Genomic DNA, 19446 nt, shown 5'->3' on the forward strand with positions numbered 1-19446 from the left:
ACAATAATTCACTATGCTGTTCGCAGTCGCTTACCCGCAATCCTATTTTTTATTCATTATTAAACCTACTCTTGCATTACCCCTATTTGATTTTGTATTTTTAACCCTGTATGCAACTGACCAAAAGGCTTGTTCCTCCTGCAACGGAGCTTCACCACTTCCCACTGTATCTAACTGTAACCTATCCATTTCCCTCTTTAAATGTTCTAACCTACCTGCCCGATTAAGGGATCCGACATTTCACGCTCCGATCCGTAGAACGCCAGTTTTCTTTCTCCTGATAACGACGTCCTCCTGAGTAATACCCGCCCAGAGATCCGAATGGGGGACTATTTTACCTCCGGAATATTTTACCCAAGGGGACGTCGTCATCATTTAATCATACAGTAAAGCTGCATGCTCTCGGGAAAAATTACGGCTGTAGTTTCCCCTTGCTTTCAGCCGTTCGCAGTACCAGCACAGCAAGGCTGTTTTGGTTATTGTTACAAGGCCAGATCAGTCAATCATCCAGACTGTTGCCCCTGCAACTACTGAAAAGGCTGCTGCCCCTCTTCAGGAACCACACGTTTGGCTGGCCTCTCAACAGATACCCCTCCGTTGTGGTTGCACCTACGGTACGGCTATCTGTATCGCTGAGGCGCGCAAGCCTCCACAGCAACTGCAAGGTCCGTGGTTCATGGGCGGGGGGTAAAAGAAAATATGAGCCGTGACTTATACAAAAAAGAAACACACATTAATGGAATGGATCAGCATAAGAGAGAAATAACTAATGAGGAGTATTATTAACAGTGTAATATGTTGTTTAATTTAGCCCGACGTGTATAAGCACTCAGTTAAGTAGCTCAGTTCTCAGGATAGTTACGTAATCGTCGATAGTTAATTGTCCTTTTCTTATTTCTCAACACCAGAGAATATTTGCCAAGTGTGTTCGATGTACAGTACTGTAATACGTAACTTCACCGTGGTTACGTCTCGATTACCCAATGTAAGACAACAAGAGTAGCATCTACAAATGAAATCCTATAACGGAACTGGAATCCTGTGACCAGACCTTTTCTGCCTGGGATGTTATCTCGTGATATAAAGAAAATCTGTAAATAGAATTGTTAAATTATTAGTAGATGCGTTCGATGTCGTGGGCTCTAAAATAAAGTTAATTGTTCTAACCGACGGCACGTCTCGTAGATGAGCTAAAAGAAAAATGTTAAAGATTTTTCTAAGATAGCGCCTAACAATGAAAATTCTTTGTTAAGGCCCATATCTACTTATGGCAGTCTAGGTATCAGACTCACAACAAATTGACCACATACACAAATTCTTTTGACAAAATAACAATTATATTTTTCAGGTTTTGAGTACAACTTATATTACCAGCTGGTACAGCAAGATGAGCTTTACACAGGAACGTCCTCTTAGGTCCGAATCCAAGCAGATTTGATAAGCGAATGACAAAGGAAAGATAGATGATGCATAGCAGCGCTAGAGTCCATGGAATAACATGTCCATTGTAGTTCTATCTCTTCTTCTTTGTCGTACTTGTCGATTATTTATAAAATTTATCCTATTATTTAGTTTACATTTTTTTGAACACAAGTCCACCCAGCAGAAACAGTACATCAGGAGCCGCAGAGGCACAATCATCTCCGTTCTTACCTATATTAACACTCATTTTCATTTCTCCTGGACGCTTTTCCTTCACTACTTCCCATGTGCACACTTCCCTTGATCGAGCTATAGGTTTACAACGCTTCAAATATTGCCGATATCAAGTTTCCAGTTTCGAATTCATTTCAGTTCAGTTCGAGCGATGTATGAAAATTTGTGCCGGTGGGACTCGAACCGAGATTTCCAGTTTATCGTCAGCGGTCGCACGCCAAACACTCTTCCCACATCGACCTAATCTTCTACATGTCACATACCTGTGTATTTCTTCTTATAGCTTATTCATTCATTTACACACACTCGCACATCTAGTCATTCCAGTGCAGATTCTTCTTTTCTTAGAATGGAGACAATGAGAAATCATAGACTATTTTTGCCATTTTCGTCACAGGCCGGTCTTCGCCTCTTAAATTTCAATAGCCAAACTGCAGTTCATTCAAATAGGCCAATAAGCCTTGAAGACCCAACGGTATCGACCAGCCGCCGTGTCATCCTCAGCCCTTAGGTATCAAGGGATGCAGAGACAGAGGGGTACGTGTCAGCATATCGCTCTCCTAGCCGTTGTCAGTTTTCGTGACACGTGGCGCTACTTCTCAGTCGGGTAGCTCCTCAACTGGTCTCACAAGGGCTGAGTGCACCCCTCTTGACAACAGCACTCGGCAGACCCGGACAGTGATCCATCGAAGTGTGCTAGGCAAGCGAGACCCTGACATCAACCGGCATTGGAATCCACGTCCAGGAGAGTACCGTTTCCGTGTTACAGTCGTTTGAAAACAAATTTGCTACGTACACTACGTTATCAAAAGTATCCGGACACCTGGCTGAAAATGACTTACAAGTTCGTGGCGCCCTCCATCGGTAATTCTGGAATTCAGTATGGGGTTGGCCCACCCCTAGTCTTGATCACTACTTCTACAATCGTAGACATACTTTCAATCAGGTGCTGGAAGGTTTCTTGGGGAGTGGCAGACCACCGTTCACGGAGTGCTGCGCTGAGGTGAGATATCGATGCCGGTCGGTGAGGCCTGGCACGAAGTCGGCGTTCCAAAACATCCGAAAGGTGTTCTGTAGGATTCAGGCCAGGACTCTATGCAGGGCATTCCATTATAGGGATGCTTTGTCGTGTAACCACACCGCCACAGGACGTGTATTTGAAACAGGTGCACAATCGTGTTGAAAGATGCAATCGCCATCTCCGAATTGCTCTTCAACAGTGGGAAGAAAGATGGTGCTTAAAAGATCAGTGTAGGCCTATGCCGTGATAGTGCCACGCAAAACAACAAGGGGTGGTGTGTTCTGATACCAAACGTACAAATGTCTTCTTAATAGTGTGTTTCAAACCCATTCTCCAGAATGGTTCCGATAAAAGATTCTAATCAGATTCCTTTACAACCTATTCTACGTAAAAGTCCCATTTCGTATGCCCACGCATTGTTGCTCTAAAGTAGATTATATGATTGATGCCAATTATGAAGCGTTCAATTTAAAAGCAAGTTAGCAAATTGCACAAAATAGCTCATCTAATACTAACACTTATCTTCTGATGTCTCACAGTCTACGATAATTTGGAATGATTAGGACGTCATTATCTGTAGTAGTCACTGAGCTTTCTGAACTCGGCTGGGGTGACCTTTAGGCATGGCATTTGACTAAACAGTAGTGGAATAATCCAGCAAGTACGTAGAACGACCTCGCATGGTCACTCCCTAAGGCCCATGTAGAGATTCTAGTTTCATGAAATTCTTCTTGGTTTTTTATTGAATTTAGTTGGTCAAGGTATTTTTTGCGTAATGGAAGTTATTTCTTATTTTATTTAAAAATGTAACTATTTTTACTAACTTTGCATTTATCTGGAGTTGTTACTTATATGGATTCTATAACTTAGGTAAGTTTACAAAGTAATTTACGTACTCATTTCACTTAATAATCTGCACACGTAACTGAAACAACAGTTTTAGCAAACAGGACTGAATGAATCATTCCGTTTATTCAACATTAAATTATTCGTAATTAATTTGGAGTTACATTACTTACAATAATTCAGTGATGACGAGAAGTATTACGAGATGAAACTTTACATATCAATGATTACATATAGAACTGGTTTTACTTGGACCAAAGACTAAAGCAGTTGAAGTGGCTGCAACGATATGAGGACTTATTTCGTTTGTGATATCTGAATCCATATAGGTATCAATTGAGAAAGTTGTTTAATATAAGCAGGAGTTTATATTAGTAATAGGAATATATTCCTCAGTTACGCTACAGATGAAGTAAGCAAAATACGGCTGCAGTTCTGCAGATCAGTTCTCCGGATCGTCTTGTTGATCAGTGAGATTTGTGCTGTATTCCAGTTTTGAGAAATAGTACCGGTATTGTAATTAGCTTCTTAAATTCGTAGCGTAGTGTCCTAGAACATTTCTGTTTGAGCTATGTTAGCTGTTAACAGTTGCCATAGATGGGAGACATCGTATTGAAGTCTGCCACAATTTATTGCATACAGGATACAAAGCAGTCATACAGTAAAGTGGTGTATACTGTGAATTAAATGTGCGAGGCTACAGAAATGCAGCAGCCGCAAAGAACCTCTGCCATATAAACTAGTTAGTACATTTTGTATTTCGGCTTGAAATTGTTGTCGGCCGAAAATCCCCATTTAATTTGTGTTTCTCGTACTCAGTCACAAATAAATACCACAGTGCGAGTCTCCGCTTTCTAGTCGCCAACAGCAAAGTGCAAGACAGGCGAAAGGGAATCCTAAAAGAGAAATCCGTCTGGTTATCGGGGGCCGGTATTGGCGGTAGGTGCCTAAAATCGTAGAGACTGGAGTCTACTGAAACCAGTAACATAGTTGCCGGTAGGTGGGGTACCTACAAATGTAAGCGTTCTCAACTGTTTACGGAGCTGCCGCAGTTCGTCATCAGCGAGGTGCACCAGTCGGCAGGAATTATGTCGCACGAATAGTGGCATTTCACTAGACACTGAGGACCCTACCTCAGTGGCCTTGGAGAATAGTGGCATCTCACTAGACACTGTGGACCCTGCCTCAGTGGCCTGGGAGAATAGTGGCATTTCACTAAACACTGTGGACCCTGCCTCAGTGGCCTGGGAGAATAGTGGCATTTCACTAGTCACTGTGGACCCTGCCTCAGTGGCCTGGGAGAATAGTGGCATGTCATTAGACACTGTGGACCCTGCCTCAGTGGCCTGGGAGAATAGTGGCATTTCACTAGACACTGTGGACCCTGCCTCAGTGGCCTTGGAGAATAGTGGCATGTCACTAGACACTGTGGACCCTGCCTCAGTGGCCTGGGAGAATAGTGGTATTTCACTAGTCACTGTGGACCCTGCCTCAGTGGCCTGGGAGAATAGTGGCATTTCACTAGACACTGTGGACCCTGCCTCAGTGGCCTGGGAGAATAGTGGCATTTCACTAGACACTGTGGACCCTGCCTCAGTGGCCTGGGAGAATAGTGGCATTTCACTAGACACTGTGGACCTGCCTCAGTGGCCCGGGAGATAGAGCTCCGTATACCTATTGCAAAAATGGTATCTCTTAGTAACTGCTGCTGCCTGCAAGCGGTTCTACAAACATTCGACGTAATTTCATTTGGCGCTATTGACTGGTGGCTCCTTTTGGAACTCTTTAACAGGTTGCTTGACTATATTCTTTCAATCGTCTGCAAGTGTTTCCACATGTGGTCTGTATGCAATGTGTGGACAGGATGCAGAGCTCCAGCCTTCAGATATTACCCAGTTGGGTAGTTTGAGACTTGTTTAAGACAGATATCAATGTACGGAATTTCAGTATCATCCTTGTGTAATCGTTGGGTACCATGTGCTTTTTTGGAAGTTCATGATCTGTCGTATTTATTGTGACCGTTGAGCATATTCACGTGCTAATCCAAGTTCCGTATTCTAGTAGTGAGTAGCAATATATCAAGCGTTAAAATAAGAGAACATTAGGATTTCCTCCGACAGACGATAGGTCGATAAAGGTGTAGAGAAAGCTTAGATCCTCGTGGTGTGTACACTACACACTTCCCACAGAATGTGGCACCCACGCAACGCCTGGCTGCTACGCTCCGTCGATGTCCGGCAGCGGGCCGTTTTGTTGTGTTAATTTCTGCCACCAGACAAATGACTGCGGCCACCAGGTCATTAATCACCGCCCCGCACACAGCGCCCTGTCTCCCGGAGTCCGCCACAGCACGCCCGCTGCCCCCAGTTACATTCTTACCCTTACAGGTTTTGACAATTTCACAGTGACCGCTTTATTGCACATCCAATAAAACTGCGGTTCAAATAGAAGCTCGCCTGACAAGTAATTTTGTTTCCCACTTTTCATTCAACATGTAATAAATGTGGTGGCAAGATTTTTTATATATAACTGCTTATTCCTTTTCAGTTAATTTTACTGTGAGAATAATATCCATTTTTGTTACGCGCAGGCTGTATCCCAATTAAGCAACGATGAAATTCATTAGACCCCACAATGTGAAGCTAGTATGTTGTGGTGGAGTTTGTCAAAGGGTCCTTTCGAAAGCCTGATGAATGCAGAAGACAGAGTGGCATTTGCAACTAAGCTGATTGTCTAGAAGTCATAGGAAGAACCATCCCGTTTGAAGGTGTGTATTGTAGGACGGCTGACTGGCATATGGCGCGCGAGTAGACATGACATTTGAGTCGTCTGCTGCAGATGGGTACAAAGTGAGCGAATTGACCGACTTTGAAAACAGGGCGATAGTCGGTACAAAACGTACGGCTCTTATCACATTGGGGATTACACAAGAAGCATCTTTATAAAATAAAAATCCGCTGTAGTCTCTAGTAAGTTTCTTAATTTATTCCACAACCAATTGGGAAGCTTAACGCTCAATCTGCAGGTGCCATAAATTGCGAAGGAGAGGAGAGGCTACTAACGTAGGAGTATTACGGGGTAGACATACTGAAATGAAAGTTACAGTTGTGGAAAGTGCTACTTCACGTGATTATGAATACATAAATATGTTGCGGTCGGAACAGTCTGTCACAGGAGAATGCACCCACCTCAAACAAACATGTGGGACTGGGAGAAAAGAAGCTAAATTTGGGGTGGATTCCCAAATACAAAAGTAAGTGTACTGACGCTGAGGACCAGCAACAATAGCGCCCGCTGGACAGCACGGCACGGAAACGACTACTGCAGACGACCCAGAAACCAGCCGACCGCGTTGGTGTAAGCGACTGACGTGGGAGCTGTTGAGGTGGGGAACAGAAGTAGGTATCCGAAAAAAACTGGAAACGTGGGTTGTTCTGTCCCTCCGCGTACATAAGTGAGGTTCACAAGACCGAAACAAACTTAAACTACAATTATGAGAACAATAAAATAACAAACAAACATGGGGAATCGGTAAAAATTCCAAGAAGCCAACATGACACCGTACATCTGATTAAAGAGATTAAAGATAAAATTGAAACTCAAAATGTGGGTACGGATGATATATAAAAGTATACCTAGAAATTGAGCAAGAAGACAACGATAGTACAAAAAGCTTAAAATGATAAACACAACAGCAATAACAATGTATACATATAAGACAGCACTTCGCATCCACTCAGTACCGAGCGTAATAAAATAAATGAGGAGTAAAAGGGCAGCACAGTGGGACTGGGATAAGCGAGTAATAGAATTACGTCTTCGTGTAGGTGACGGGAACACTGTGGTGGGGGTACAATAGGATAATGCAACGGCAAAATCGTTCATATGAAATAACGTAAAACAGTGTAGATACATGGGAGCGTCATCTTAAAGACATTAATGTAATAACACATAAACATAAGTGTAAGGGAAAAAGCCTCAAAGTTAGCTCGACGAAACGCATGAGAATAGAAACATAAAATATAAAACTAACCAAAACAGGAGGAACTTTTTGTGTACACACAGTATATCCTAAAATCTGGCAATAAGACAACGACAGCTCAAGAGTGGCCAGAAAAAGATGGCAGCCACTGATATCAGTCGTCATGTGTGGCCTCGTCTTTAGGAGTCATAAACAAGATCTTAATATAAAACGCTTAGTGAAAATAAGACCGATATAAAAAACAGGAATATCCATACAGACGTACATTGAAGAGCCAAAGAATCTCGTACAACTGCCTAATATCGTGCAGGGCCCCCGCCAGCACGCGAAACTGCCGCAACACGACGTGGCATTGACTCGACTAATGTCTCCCGGGTGGAGTTTACACCATGAATCTAGCAGGACCGTCCATAAATGTGTGAGAGTACGAGGGGTTGGTAATCTCTTCCGAACAGCACATTGCAGGCATCCCAGATACGCACAATAATGTTTATGTCTGTGGAGTTTGGTAGCCAACGGAAGTTTTTAAATGTAGAAGAGTGTTCCTGGAGCCACTCTGTACCAATTCTGGTCATGTGGGGTGCCACATTTTCCAGCTGGAGTTACCCAAGTCCGTCGGAATGCGCAATGGACATGTCTAGATGCAGGTGATCAGACAGGATGCTTACGTACGAAAGGATGCTTACGTACGTGTCACATGTCAGAGTCGTTAGGGGTCCCATATCTCCATCTGCACGCACCACATACCATTACAGACCCTCCGCCAGCTTGAACAGTCCCCTGCTGACGTTCAGGCTCCATGGATTCAGTAGGTTGTCTCCACACCCGACACGATTAGAAACGAGACTCGTCCGACCAGGCAACATATTTCCAGTAATCAACAGTCCAAATCGGTGTTGACGGGCCCAGGTGAGGCGTAAAGCTTTGTGTCGTGCAGTCATCAAGGTTACACGAGTGGTCCTTCGGCTCTGAAAGCCCATATCGATGAAATTTCGCTGAATGGTTCGCACGCTGACGCTTGTTGATGGCGCAGCATTGAAATCTTGAGCAATTTGCGGAAGGGTTGCACTTGTGGCACGTTGAACGATTCTACACTCCTGGAAATTGAAATAAGAACACCGTGAATTCATTGTCCAAGGAAGGGGAAACTTTATTGACACATTCCTGGGGTCAGATACATCACATGATCACACTGACAGAACCACAGGCACATAGATACAGGCAACAGAGCATGCACAATGTCGGCACTAGTACAGTGAATATCAACCTTTCGCAGCAATGCAGGCTGCTATTCTCCCATGGAGACGATCGTACAGATGCTGGATGTAGTCCTGTGGAACGGCTTGCCATGCCATTTCCACCTGGCGCCTCAGTTGGATCAGCGTTCGTGCTGGACGTGCAGACCGCGTGAGACGACGATTCATCCAGTCGCAAGCATACTCAATGGGGGACAGATCCGGAGATCTTGCTGGCCAGGGTAGTTGACTTACACCTTCTAGAGCACTTTGGGTGGCACGGGATACATGCGGACGTACATTGTCATGTTGGAACAGCAAGTTCCCTTGCCGGTCTAGGAATGGTAGAACGATGGGTTCGATGAAGGTTTGGATGTACCATGCACTATTCAGTGTCCCCTCGACGATCACCAGAGGTGTACGGCCAGTGTAGGAGATCGCTCCCCACACCATGATGCCGGGTGTTGGCCATGTGTGCCTCGGTCGTATGCAGTCCTGATTGTGGCGCTCACTTGCACGGCGCCAAACACGCATACGACCATCATTGGCACCAAGGCAGAAGCGACTCTCATCGCTGAAGACGACACGTCTCCATTCGTCCCTCCATTCACGCCTGTCGCGACACCACTGGAGGCGGGCTGCACGATGTTGGGGCGTGAGTGGAAGACGGCCTAACGGTGTGCGGGACCGTAGCCCAGCTTCATTGAGACGGTTGCGAATGGTCCTCGCCGATACCCCAGGAGCAACAGTGTCCCTAATATGCTGGGAAGTGGCGTTGCGGTCCCCTACGGCACTGCGTAGGATCCTACGGTCTTGGCGTGCATCCGTGCGTCGCTGCGGTCCGGTCCCAGGTCGACGGGCACGTGCACCTTCCGCCGACCACTGGCGACAACATCGATGTACTGTGGAGACCTCACGCCCCACGTGTTGAGCAATTCGGCGGTACGTCCACCCGGCCTCCCGCATGCCCACTATACGCCCTCGCTCAAAGTCCGTCAACTGCACATACGGTTCACGTCCACGCTGTCGCGGCATGCTACCAGTGTTAAAGACTGCGATGGAGCTCCGTATGCCACGGCGAACTGGCTGACACTGACGGCGGCGGTGCACAAATGCTGCGCAGCTAGCGCCATTCGACGGCCAACACCGCGGTTCCTGGTGTGTCCGCTGTGCCGTGCGTGTGATCATTGCTTGTACAGCCCTCTCGCAGTGTCCGGAGCAAGTATGGTGGGTCCGACACACCGGTGTCAATGTGTTCTTTTTTCCATTTCCAGGAGCGTATTCAGTCGTCGTTGCCCCCGTTCTTGCAGGTCTTTTTCCGGCCACAACGATGTCGGAGATTTGATATTATACCGGATTCCTGATATTCACGGAACGCAGTGAAATGGTCGTACGGGAAAATCCTCACTTAATCGGTACCTTCGAAGATGCTGTGTCCCATCGCTCGAGTGACGATTGTAACACCATGTTCAAACTCATTTAAATCTTGATAACCTGCCATTGTAGCAGCAGTAACCGATCTATCAACTGCGCCAGCCGTTTGCAGACCGCAACATCGCATTCTGCCTGTTCTCATATCTCTCTATTTGAAAACGCATGTCTGTACCAGGCGGCCGGCGTGGCCGAGCGGTTCTAGGCGCTACAGTCTGGAATTGCGCGACCGCTACGGTCGCAGCTTCGAATCCTGCCTCGAGCATGGATGCGTGTGATGTCCTTAGGTTAGTTAGGTCTAAGTAGTTCTACGTTCTAGGGGACTGATGATTTCAGAAGTTAAGTCCCATAGCAATTTGAACCATTTTTGTCTGTACCAGTTTCTTTGGCACTTGAGTGTATAAAACAGAACGGTGCAACACATGGCACCAACCGTTTAAAAACAAAAGGAAGACCCAAAAAGGTATCAAAACTACAACTAAGGCAGACGAGTAACGAAACTATGTCCTATTGGATGAGAACATTAAAATTGGGTACTGTATGATCAATCTGACGAATGAATCTTAAAATAAAATAGCAGAAACAATTGCTACATATAGGGAAAACTCTTACAGTATTGTTTATTTACAGTATTTTTGTCCAGAGCCCTCACGAAAGTTAGGTTTTTGTTCCAGTCCCATGCATTTTTATGCCATGGATGTGATCCCCGGAGACGGAATGCCCCAACCGCCACACATTCTCGTTTTCATAATTATTTGAGTGAACCACAACAGTAGCTTTCATTTTAATATGTGAACGACATAGTGAATTTTATGTTAGTAGTCCCTCCTCTCCTTCGTAGTTGGTGTGTCCTGAAGTGCTAACGATACGAAACCGCTGGTGCAACAAATTATGGAAACTACTAACAACTGAAGCGGATTTTTGTTCTAAAAAATCTGTTCCTCATTTGCAGATGTTCACGTGCTCAAATATTTTGTCAACAGTACCTATAATCGATATTCATTAGCGCAAGGACGAGGTTATTATACCCATAGACGGTAGCACAGGACGACCAAAAGTGTTTGACAGTGGTACACAAAAATCCTTCGTGAGGCCGTACGGGGCCGCCGATTTCAAGATGCTACATGACGAGCTAATTTATACCACAACTCCACGGTGAAAAGTGCACCACATTGTCTTGAGTGACTGAGGAATAACGCACGTCCCTTTGCTGCCTCCTCGAGATATAATTCGTGAACTCCGTCACTGGACCGTGGAGCAGCGGCTGTGAAGCGCGGGTCGATGAATCAGGATTTCAGTTGATTGAGCTAATGGGCAATTGTTTCGAAACAAAGCGTTCAGCACACATTGTTGAACATAGGGCTGCGTAGCAGACGGACCCTGTGTGTTCCTACGTTGACAAATGGAAATCGTCGTTTGTCGAAACATCCACTCCGCCGTCGGGGAGTTAAATGCTTTAGGGAACATTCAGTTGGCTTTCCACGGGAAGGCAGCAAGAAAAGTGTGAACTATGCGAACATTATCGTGATACACCCTCATTATTTCATGTTTGGTTATTCCCTGACGTTGACTGTGTCTTCTTGCAGGGGAACTACCTGTGTCACAAGGTTAGAATCGCGGCACAGTAGTTGAGTATGATACAGAAATTACGTTGATCTCTAGACCATCTGATAAGAGACCGATGAAACATGTCAGGGACCCCAGCTCCGCTCTCACAAACCACTGGCACGTATCTTTCAAAATCTGCTTGATCTGTACGGAGGCTTCTGACGCCACATACCTCAGGAACTTACCATGCCATGCTGAATTGCTGCTATACTCTGTTCCAGAGGTGAACAAAGACGATAATAAGCAGGTGGTCATAATGTTTTGGATCATCAGTGCGTATCGACAAATAATAGATGACATTGGTTGTAAGTAGTATTCTGATATGAATATGTTGGCGCGAGAGAGGAAGTCGTCGCGTGCTGCACCAAACCAGTAAGAAGACTGATGACTGATAAAAAAATATAAAATGGAGGTCAAACAGATTACAGCGATATCTGCGTCACTTAGGGCAAATTCGCCTGAACTTTGGTGCAATTTATTACAGAATACGAAGAGGATTTTACCTCTCAACACCTACGTGCCAGAGAAATTACATGTTAGACTATATGCACACGTCCATCTCTATATAGTGATGGTTCTTGTGGTAAGCACCACAGATAAATCTGTAACAAGTATTGGCACTATTATCGTACACTGTGCGAATGGTTAATACTTCAGCACAACACGGATAAATCTTTACGAATTACGCACTCTTTACATGTACGGACAGAATAAGCAACCGGTTTCTCTTTCAGAGCCACATCTGAATGTCTTTGTGATACGAACGTGTAATGTCTCGTGTGTCAAGATTCAGCAGTGGCAGAAACGTGGGCTATCAGGACTGCGCTTTATCGGTGCTCCCGGAATTTCTCGGGATGTGAACGTGGAATCGGTGGGTTCAGAGGCGTCATACCCAACGCCATGAAGGATCTCAAAGGCAGAACACGATTAGCGAATGAGCGAACAGACATATTGCCCCCTCATTCGTAAAGGATCGTAAAGCCACTTCACATGCCAAATTTGTGACTTTGTGGTTGATTTCACAAAATAATTGTAGTGAGCCTCCACGTACTCCTACTCCAATAATTATTTTCAAATTAAGAAGTCACTGATTGTAGGGCCTCCAAATAGGTGGTTGTGTTTTCAAGGTGGCTGCGTTGCAATCTAGGAACCAACCAAGACATCTGTCACATTAACCTTAAAAAATTCAATCCCACAATTAAAATAAATGCAGTCAGATATATTACAGGCAACAAATTTCATTAAGGAATAAATGCACTGAGAAGCAGTGGTTTGAATGCGAAGTTCCTTGAACAGTTTTCTACATGATTTTCTTAAATTTACACCACAAATGATTCTTATTACACGCTTTTTCACATTAAACACATTTGCTCGGTTTGAGGAGTTACCCCAGAATATGATCCCATACAACATAACAGAATGAAAGTAAGCAAAGTATACAAGTTTTTTATACTATATTTCCTACATATGAAATCATTCTCAATGCAAGTACAGTCCTGCTTAGGCGCTTCAGCAATTCCGTGGTATGCCCTACACAACTTAATTTATTTTGGAGTTGTAATCCGAGAAATTTCACGCTGTCTGCCTCTTCGATCTGCTTGTATTCAAGCAATATACACATGCTGGAAGGAAATTTCTTACAGGTTCTGCACTGCATATAGTGGGTCTTTTCAAAGTTTAATGACAGTGAATTAGCTTTAAATTATTTATAAATATCAGTGAAAATTTGATCAGCAGTTATTTCTAAATCTGTACTTGACTTGCTACTTATTGCAATATTTGTATCATCTGCAAAGAAAACAAACTTAGCATTTTGCAATGTAACAGACGAAATGTCATTAACATACACAAGAAAAAGCAGCAGACCTGAGATGGAATCTTGAGGAACACCACACCACATGTAATTAATACCCAATCAGATGAAGAATGACAGCTTACTGCACAGGTTGCACATTTATTTCGCAACGATACCCTTTGTTTCCTGTTAGGTAAGACCCAAGCCATTTCTCAGGATTTCCAGAAACAACCTAATATTTTAATTTACTTTTCATACAGTTAAAGGCTTTTGACAGGTCACAGAAAATGCCAGTAACATCTAATTTGTTATCTAATGAATTAAGAACATTTACCTGTAAGTGTAAATAGCTTTCACTATATCAGAACCATTAGATACCCAAACTGTGACTTGGACAATATTTTATTTGCAGTAAGATACTTGAACACAATATTTTCAAATAATTCTGAAAAAGTCGGCAATAGTGAAATTGTTTCACAGTTTGATGGTATACCTTTATCCCCCTTCTTGTAAAAGAGGCTTAACGTCAGCATATTTTAGCCAGTCTGGAAATGTTCCAATGATAACTGATCAATTATACAAATAACTTAGGATAGAACTCAATTCGCTTACCACTCTTTGATTGGACATGCTTTCATACCCAGGTTAATGCTTAGATTTTAAGGAATTTAGGATGGTTGCGATTATGTGGGAAACATGAATGTCATTTCCATTTCATTGAAAGTATTGTTAAATACTAGTCTCAGATAACCCATTGCACGGTACACCAAACCTGATAACCCCAAGCTTTCAGTAACAGACACAAATACTAATTTAAGAGGTTTGCAACACTATATGCACTTGTTACCAATGTCTCATTTATTTTTAGACCTGTGTGTTCCTCTTCCTTTTTGGCCCCACCTGTCTCTGTCTTCACTATATACAGTTTTCATTTTGTTGCATGATGTAATTATACTTTTCTCCTAATAAAGCTGCTTTGATTTCCGGATTACTTGCTCCAATATGTTGCTGCATTCTTTGTAATGCATTACAATGTTAACATCAGAGCTGTTTATCGACAGTAGACACAGTTTCCTGTTTGTCCCACATATCTTTATTCCTTGTGTAATCTGTTGTTTATTTTTTGACTTCTGTTTGATTTGGGTTACCTTTGGGGGAAAACAATTTTCAAAAGAAGAAGTCTCTTTATTAAGGAATGCTTTGTATTTTTCATTTGAGTTGGAAGAATTGTAAACATCTATCCAGTTCATTTCTTTGAGCAATCTCCTACAATTCTCAATTTCTGACTGATGTATCACTCTCCTGTACTCAGATTTAACAGAATCTTTATCGTGACAAGTTTCTACATTTAAGGAAAGATGTTGCATATCATGGTCTTTTATACCATTTTCTTTTGTTTGTTTTCTAGAATTGAGTACAAAATATTATCAATAGCAGTATTAGACCATTTAAATATCCTAGTTTCAAAGTTCACAGTGGGAACTAAATTGGATGACAGTTTTACTGATTAAAATAATTCTTCACTGACCGAATTTTCAAATAAATCCACATTAAAATCACCAGCAACCATTATTTCCTTGTTTTTTTCTGTGAGATGGGATAACAGAACCTCCAGATTTTTTATGAATAGGTAAAAGTTTCATGAAGGTGCTCTCTATAAACTTATTATAAAGGAAATATTAAGAAGTACTACTTCCATTGCACAAGATTCTAAGTGCTGCTCTGAGCAAAATTTATTAATATCAATATTCTTGAAATGAAACAGTTTCTGACAAATGTGGCAATTCTTCTTTTTCCATGTTTTCTCTACACAAGTAATAAGTTAACTCGAATCCTGTAATATTTAACATATGTGTACCAGTGGTCACGTGATGTTCAGAGAGGCAGATTATAGCAACGGATTTGCTCAACTCCAACTCTTCAACAGAAATAAGCAACTCAGTTAGCTTACCCCTTATACATCGGATATTGTGACTCAATAAGGATAACTGGCTATACTACAACACTATGAAACTATTTTCTCTGTAAATTATTGAATATCTCTGCTGAATGAATTGCGCAGGTTGAAAGTGGCTTTCTGGCTGCCTGTTTTATCAATGTGAATGTAATTTTCAATTTCTCGGGACTTCCTTGTAAAAAGAAATCAAGTGTCAGTTCCCTCCAGCACTACTTCAGACATTAGTCGAGTCCATGCCAGTGGTGGCGAGGACCCTACACGGTATTAGGCAGGTGCACCATTTATTTCGGCTCTTCATTGTATAAGTCGATGCCCTTACAGACTCGACATGGTTATTTCCTTTCTGTTTTATAATAAGTCCATGGACATCGAAGGTTTTATTTGTCTATTCTATGGACACAACAACATGGCTAGTATGTGGATAAGGGATAAAATGTGCGTTTTAATAGAGCTGATGTAGGAATTTTATAGCCGTTCATTTTGTAAACCCTGTGCTTTGCGAGGCATGCGCAGCAGAGAACTGCGATGGAGCGCGCTGCGATCGCGTATGCCACTTTGACGCACTGATACTGTATGCATCCGCCGCATCGTCTCTGAGCGTTCATGAACACGCTGGGAGAGGCACTCTCAACGTTGACGTTCAAAAGCCCGGAGCTCTGCCCGGCTCGATCAACATGCCCTCCTGGCTGTCAACACACTACCTGGTCCGACTGCGCATGTTGCTAACACCTAAATACGACGATCGTGCAGGGTCGCTTGTTTTTAATGTTAGTAATCTCACTTGAAGGACTGCATTACCTCATTATCTCTATGTTGAACGAGGTGCAGCAGACAGCATCACGATGAACGTATATGTGTGTCGAGGCTCCAAAGCAAACGAACGTTGCCAGATTGCATTTATTATCTTCATACAAGGACAGTACCTGGCGTGATGGTGTGGAGTGCTACTGGGTACAAAACACGAACACTTACACATCGTGCAATCGATAATTTCTACAACAGCGGTTATACTTCTGGCAAGAACGCTGGCTGTGCTCCGTTTCCACGTTACCTTTCAATACGACACGAGATCGCTTATTGCCCGTAGCGTCTTGGCTATCGCGAAACAAAGAGTGTTCCACTGTTACCCCGGACAGCACGTTCACTATAGAATTAAAGCTTTAAAGCAACATGACATGTATCCTCATCTGGCCTTCTAGCTCACACTCAGTCTCGCCGAACTGGAGCCACTTTTACTGTCAGGGTCTAACAACCCCGTCCCCCCAGTCCAATAAATTCTAAGATGATTAATTGCACACAAATTGGTTTCTGGACATTTCTGTATGCATCAGCAGACCAAACAATGTGAATTATTACAAACATAGGCTTCAGCGGCCGTTGTCACAGTCAATATAATTCTTCTGGTTAGCAGTTCACCGTAAGGAAGGCGCCTTGCAACGGTCGCCGAAACGTCATAATTGTATAGTTGAGAATGCGGCCTCAAACCCATAAGAATTATATTGAATATGTTATTACAAGTTGGGAAACGGAATTATAGATAGACAGTGCCCATGATGATTTCTGCAATGAACAGAAGTCAAAAGATGTGCATATCTTGAATTATAGTTATTATTGTTGGCCCTGCTCGTTATCTTGTAAGAAGTCTGGATGTGATTCTTCTGAGCCTCAGATCTTCTCGAAAAGTCATTAAATTTTTAGCGAAGAATCGTCGTAGATTATTCCTGAAATTACTTGTGTCAAAAATTTATTTTGTTCAACTGTGTAAAAAGATGAGTGGTTAAAATTGTACACTTTTGAAACAAATACTTTTTTTTCAGATGGACTTTTTTTTCTTTTTTTACCACAAACAATTGCAGAAAAATTATTCAATATAATCGCATTTCAGCATACTCGAATTTCAACAAGCATTTATTGCATATTTGTAGTTTAAACGTGGAGGCACGTCACAGACACTTTCAAGGCAAGATTTACATTTCGTCCATACAAAGAGCTTCTTTGATCACATTCCAGCAAGTCTGCGGTAACCTATAAACAGAAAATGTTATTTGACTGCGATACCTTAAACACAACAGGATTTTCAGTAATTCGTGTATTGCCAAACGTGATGTTATCTGCCCGGATAACCCGCAAAAGTTACCAATCTGATTTCACCGGAATTAGCGTTCTACAGATAAAACAAAACGTAATAAGAGGGATTCCCAAAATATAAAAGAAAATATTGAAAGATAAATGAAATGTCATACAGAGATGACGAAGCAGCACAATAATCGCGAAACCCCCTTTTGTATATGAGTCGTATTGAACGGTTCATTTGACACAGATGTATCAGTATCTACTATTGAACAGGCGTCACAAAAGTACAGATTCGTTTTAGGGGAGATGATGGGGTAAGTTGGCAGATCTCTGTACTAAATTTCGCACTGATCTGTATAAAACAGTAGCACCATATCCAGACGTGTACTGTTCCCACTAGACAGTATAGGTACAACAAGTAAAATTTCATTATGTGATATTCTTCCTGGTGTTTCAGTTAAAATGGATAATAGTTCAATTATTATAGACACGTAACACGACTGCTATATATATGGTGTGTTTAAACTAGACGTAATTCTCATTCAGCCTGTGAAGTGGGTTTGCACTTCCATCAATATCGACTTTATTATGGCAATACGAATGTTGTTTTCACTCGTATCAAATGGGCTTTTTACGGGAGATACGGCACTTTCTGTGACTACCTTCTTTGTTACATCGATCAGCGTCTGAACAATTTAGTGTGAACATCACTAATTTCGGACCTTAAGTTGAAACGGATGCGTCTCCAAGAATTAATGCCTCTAGGAGACACCTGGGTGATGTAACCCGCTGGGATCTGAATCAGATAACCTGCCTAGATGTTTATGACATCCTGGAAGTTATTCTCCGTAAAAGTTGTAACAGTCGATCATTTACCGAAGTCATGTTTTTGGAAAGAAATAATGTCCTGGAGACAGGAAGACATTCCTTGCAACGGTTTCCTCGGTACATTTCTTGTAACTGTAAGTGATGGTGGCTCCTACAATATAGTGCGCACACACACACACACACACACACACACACACACACACACACACACACACACACATACATACATACATAAAACAGACATCTCAAAAAAAAATTGCATATCTTGTGCCGGTACAAACTGTGATCAACAACAAAAGAACTAGATGTATCTGTTGTGTTCAGGAGAGCGAGCACTCCAAATTCAAATAACTGATAGCGAAACATCTAAAAGTAGTAAATAAATTTTGTTCTTTGCGAATCAAAATAAATGAAGATAGCATAAGAAAGACGGGCAGGATATCCGGATTAGCAACAGAAAGAAATGTTGTAGAAACAAAGAGTAGTATGTAAACGCTGAATATGAGTTTAGTTCTAAGGAAGTCCATTATGAAGATATTTGTCTGAAGTGTAGTAGTCTATGAAAGTGGAACGTGGACGACAGAGAGTAAAGGTAAGAGGTGAAGAGAAGTTTTCGAAATGTAGAGCTAAAGAAGAATGTTGAAGATCAGATGTGTAGATAGTATAATTTTATAGCCGTCCAATGAAGTAATGAAGAGTTGCTACGTCAAATCGGGTAAATACGGCGCAGCTTGACTAGAAGAAAGGTTTGGCTGGTATGTCACATTACAAGGCTTCAATAAATATTAAAATATTAACGGTAATGGTCAGAAGACGCAGGCTCAACTACTTACTGTATCAGTTTGATGTGGATTTTGCTTGCAGTGGTTATTCAGAGATGAAGAGAGCCGCACGATACAGGCTACAGAATAGAACATTAGCAAACATATCTTTGGACTGCAGACCACAACAATAACATTGTGGATGAAGTGTAAACTTCCACTAGCGCCAAATAAATAAGAAGCAAGTAAATAC

This window comes from Schistocerca gregaria, chromosome 1 (assembly GCF_023897955.1).
Source record: "Schistocerca gregaria isolate iqSchGreg1 chromosome 1, iqSchGreg1.2, whole genome shotgun sequence".
Classification (NCBI taxonomy): domain Eukaryota; kingdom Metazoa; phylum Arthropoda; class Insecta; order Orthoptera; family Acrididae; genus Schistocerca; species Schistocerca gregaria.